This window comes from Triticum dicoccoides, chromosome 5B, assembly GCF_002162155.2.
Source record: "Triticum dicoccoides isolate Atlit2015 ecotype Zavitan chromosome 5B, WEW_v2.0, whole genome shotgun sequence".
NCBI classification, from domain to species: Eukaryota; Viridiplantae; Streptophyta; class Magnoliopsida; order Poales; family Poaceae; genus Triticum; species Triticum dicoccoides.
Window position 1 is genome coordinate 42528477 of NC_041389.1, and position 5469 is coordinate 42533945.

Sequence of the window (5469 nt, forward strand, 5' to 3'; positions counted from 1 at the left end):
AAACAACCCAGCACGTGGAAGCCAGCGCAGAAGAGCCTGCGGGGGAGGGCGGTGGATTGAGGCGGCGCACAGGAGATAGCATCACCGGGATCCGGGGTCGAAGGAGCGACGGGCCATGGCAACACGGAAGGGGGAAGATAGGGTGGGGGAGAGAGAGATAAATCAAGGGAAGGAGGAGGGGAGCAGGGGGTACCTACGCATGGGGAGGGGGAGGCTGACCGATGGCTCGAGCTCCACCTGCCATGGCGACAAGGAGAAGAGGGCTAGGAGGTCCCCGATGGCCGGCGCCTCTCTCCTCGCCGCTCCTTCCTCCAGCGCCGGCCTCCAGCTCCGGCCGACTGGCCCTGCTCCCCCTCGACTACGACATCGGCGCCCGCCACCCTCCTCTACCGCCCGCCCGCGCTCTCTCTCCCAGCCCGCGTTTTCCAGGGGAAGTCCATGGGGTGGCCGACGGATCCGGCGACCCATCGGAAGGAGGAGGAGGTGGTTGGAGGGAGCGGCGGCGGGTGAGGACGAGGGAGGGAGGAGCGAGGGGCGCGGGGCTGTGGATTGGGGCTAGGGTTAGGGAGCAGTGGCGGGTGAGGACGAGGGAGGGAGGGAGGGAGGGAGGAGCGAGGGGTGCGGGGCTGTGGATTGGGGCGCCGCTCTCTACCTCGCGTGCTACGGTGTTTTTTTCCTTCGCGTGGTGCGCTGCACCCCCACGCGCGGCGCGATACGGTGGGGTTTTTACCCTCGCATGGTACCGTGCGCTCGATGCCTTCGTTGTGACTACCTACCCCTTCATCCTTTATAAGTTAGATTGTTTCACACCGTCGTCCTGTTATCGAGACTGTAGTTACGTGTGGTCACGTGACATTGCAAGAAGCGCTCTCGGAACTAAAATCTTACTAGCTAAAATATATAACCCTACATTTGAGGTAAACTACAGTCATGTATACGATTTCTATACCAGCATCGTTTAGAGAAATTAATCCGTTTGCATGTCAATGTTTGATTTGGCACCACCTGAGGCGTACTATCTTGCATTTGCACTGCACTCTTTCTTGTTCTCTCTAACCATTGTTCGTGATCGAGACTGGAGTTACAAGTGTTCACTTGAAATTGCGTGACCCGCCCTCAAAATTAACATCTCACTAGATAAAATATATAACCATCCATTCGAGGTAAACTAGAGTGGTGTATAATATTTCTACAAAAGCATCAATTATAGCAATTAATTTGTTTTCATGTAAGTGTTTCGTTGGGCACCATCTGACCTGTACTATCTTGCATTTGCACTGCACTCTTTATTATTCTTTCTAAATATTATTTGCACACCGTCCTCCAGTGATCGAGAATGGAAGTTACAAGTGGTCACGTGATATTGCCTGACGTGACCGCAAAATTAACATCTCACCAGCTAAAAATATATAACCATGCATCATAGTTAAACGACAACAAAGTATATTGTTTCTCCACCGGCATCGATTAGTAAAATAAATTTGTTTGCATGTGAGTGTTTCATTTGGCACCATCGGAGGCGTACTATCTAGAATTTGCACTTCACTCTTTCTTGTTATCTCTAAATACTATTTGCACACCGTTGTCCGGTGATCGAGACTGGAGTTACAAGTGGTCACCTGACATTGTGTGATGCTTCATCGGAATTAACATCTTACTAGGTAAAATACATAACCCTACATTCAAATTAAACTACATTCATCTATACTATTTCTGTACCAGCATCGATTAGAGAAATTAATCTGTTTGCATGACAGTGTTTTGTTTGGCACCATCTGAGGCATACTATATTGCATTTGCACTGCTCTCTTTCTTGTTCTCTCCTACCGTTGCCCTATGATCGAGACAGGAGTTACAAGTGGCCCTGTGCCATTTCATTATGCGCCCCCAAGATTAACATCTCACTAGCTAAATTTTATAACCCTGCATGCATTCGAGGTAAAGTACAATCATGTATACTATTTCTACATTGGCATCGATTAGAGAAATTAATCTTTTTGCATGTCAGTGTTTCTTTCGGCACCATCCGAGGTGTACTATCTTGCATTTGCACTGTACACTTTCTTGTTCTCTCTTACTCTTATTTACACGCCGTCCCGTGATCGAGACTAGAATTACAAGTGACCACGTGACATTACGTGACCCTCTCTCGGAATTAACATCTTACTAGCTAAAATATACAACCCTGCATTCGAGGTAAACTACAGTCGTGTGTATACTATTTCTATACAAGTATCGTTTAGAGAAATTAATCACTTTTCATGGCAGTGTTTCGTTTGGGACTATCTGAGACGCACTATCTTGCATTTGTACTGCACTCTTTATTGTTCTCTCAAACCGTCGCCCCGTGATATCTGGAGTTACAAGTGGTCACACCACATTGCGTGACGCGCTATCAAAATTAACATATCGCTAGATAAAATAGATAACCATGCATTCTAGTTCTATGACAATAGTGTATATGGTTTCTGCACAGGCATCGATTAGAGAAATTAATTTGTTTGCTTGCCAGTGTCTCGTTTGGTACCATCTGAGGTGTACTATCTGGCATTTGCACTGCTCTCTTTCTGGTTCTTTCTAAATGTAATCTGCACTCCGTCGTCCCATGATTTAGACTGGAGTTACAAGTGGTCGAGTGACATTGTGTGACGTTCCCACCGAATTAATATCTTACTAGCTAAAATATATGACCCTACATTCAAGGTAAACTGCAGTCGTGTATACATTTTTTATACTGGCCATCGGTTAATTATCAGTTTCCAAGTCAGTGTTTCTTTTGGCCCCATTTGAGGCATACTATCTTGCATTTGCACAACAAACACTTTCCTGTCCTCTCTAACTGTCGTCATGTGATCGAGACTGGAGTTACAAGTGGCTGCATTTCGTGATGCGCCCTTGAAATTAAAATCTCACTAGCTAAAATATATAACCTTGCATTTGAGGTAAACTAGAGTTTTGCATACTATTTCTTCATTGGCATCGATTACACAAAATAGTCTTTTTGAATGTCAGTGTTATGTTTGGCACCATCTAAGGCGTACCATCTTTCATTTGCACAGCACTCTTTTCTTGTTCTCCCTGAATATTATTTGCACACCGTCGTCCCGTCATCGAGACTAGAGTTACGAGTGGTCACGTGACATTGCATGACGCGCTCTCGGAACTACCATCTTACTAGCTAAAATAGATAACCCTGCAGTCATGTATACTATTTCTGTACCGGCATCATTTAGAGAAATTAATCTGATTACATGTCACTGTTTCATTTGGCATCATTTGTACTGCACTCTTTCTTGTTCTCTCTAACCGTCGTCCGTGATTGAGTCAGGAGTTACAAGTGGTCACGTGACATTGCGTGACGTGCCGTCAAAATTAACATCTCGCTAGCTAAAATATATAACCATGCATTCAAGGTAATCTACAGTCGTGTATACTAATTCTGCACATGCATCAATTAGAGAAATTAATTTGTTTTCATGTCAATGTGTCGTTGGGCACCATCTGAGTCGTACTATCTTGCATTTGCAGTGCACTCTTTCTTATTCTCTCTAAATATTATTTGCGCACCGTCGTTCGGTGATCGAGACACCAGACATTGCGTGATGTTCCATCGATATTAACATCTTATATACTAACTAAACCCTGCATCCCAGGTAAACTACACTTGTGTGTACTATATCTGCACCAACATCGATTATAGAAATTAATCTATTTGCCACACAATGATTCAGTTAGCACCAGCAAAGACGTACTATCTTCCATTTGCACTGCAGTTTTTATGGTTCTCTTATAATATATTTGTGCACCGTTGCCCCTCAAGTGGGGCTCGAGTTACAAGCCGTCACATGCTATCACGTTATGCGCCATCGAAACTAGCATTCCACTAGATAAAATTATAAAGCTCTACATCCCAGGTAAATTACGATAGGCACAACGTTAAGCATGTCACCACAAAAAGCTATCTTACCGCATAACAATTTGCTCTTCTTATTTGTTTGAAAAATGTACGCAATAATGAATAGTTAGTTACTCTCTCTGTATTTGGTTAAATTTCTTTAACAAAGCTAAAGGCATCACAAAATCAAGGATTGAAAAGTGCGAAGACCGGACAAAAGAAATTGTCATTGAAGATTGAATCATCTACACGCAAATAGTATTCAGTCCAACTTGAACACAATAATCAGGAGGCACATTGCAAAATACACTGTAGCATAAGGGCTTGTCATTTCAAGAAATTTACACACGAGGACGTTATGGTTTTAGCATGTTAAACAGGTAACTTATGCAAAGAAGTAAACCTTGTGTCCTGAGATCAAACTGTAAGTAGAACTGCTCACAATAACTTGAGGACATGCACTGGTGGAGGACGAATCTTTTTTGAGGCGGGGTGGACCCTCAAGCATAAAAAAGTAGGTTGCAAAACTAGAGTAGTCGATACACACTAAAATGCACATAAATAGTTTTCTTTGTAGAAGAGTTACATATATGTACGCAGAAATGTGACGAATCAATAAATATTTACATAGTTTGAAAGTCGCATGGCAGAATGTAAAATCGCCACTAATCTTAGAATATTAAACCCTAAAACATTTCGGGCAGATCTATTCTATGCAAAAAAGAAAAAGGAAACACTTTGCAACTAGAAGAAAAATGCATATCATTCCATAACCAGTACTAACCCTTGGTAGAAACTTAGTGGCATGCAACAAAAGGCAACTGCAGAATTGTGCACTTACTATCGTGGTCTCTATTTACTCTAGCCATGGGCATGAGAAATTGCTCCAGCCATTGATCACATATTGATCTATAGCAAATAGCCCATGAACGCAAAACTCAGTAGGAAGCGCGGTTCCTGCGTGCTGCTCCTACTGGCCGGAGGTAATGCACGCTGCTACTGCAGGCCGCCGCCCCCACACCACTGCTGATCGATTTTGTGTCGGCCGTGAATTGGAGCATTGACGAACGAAGGAACTAGCCCTGATCGAGCGTCGTGTGGACTGGAAAACAGGATCGGGTGGCTCCATGCGTGACTTACATAAGGCCCAATAAGGTGGGACAGTGCTCACGGCCCAATGTAAATGTGGTTTTCTTTTCTACTGTTTTAGTGACTAATATATGTGTAAAACAAAATCGCTGGAAATCAAGGTAGGGCAAGCACCCTGACCTCGCCCTACGAAAAATTATTGGAACATTTTGTATTGACCATATGTCTACTCGCGGCATCCATTCTATTAACTTGCAACTGCCTACTAATTACAGTATCGAGTGTCTTGGTGATGCGGATGCTATATATATAGTCTTCTCAAATTTTGAGTGCAGTGATCGTTAAGTTGTAAATGTACCTTCTAGTCTTTTTAATCTGAGCAATCGTTGATCATCTCATCCAATTGACCGTTTGAACACTACACTGGAATTAATATCTTTGCAGACACTAGTAGATAAACCATCATTAGTCCTGGTTGGTAAGGG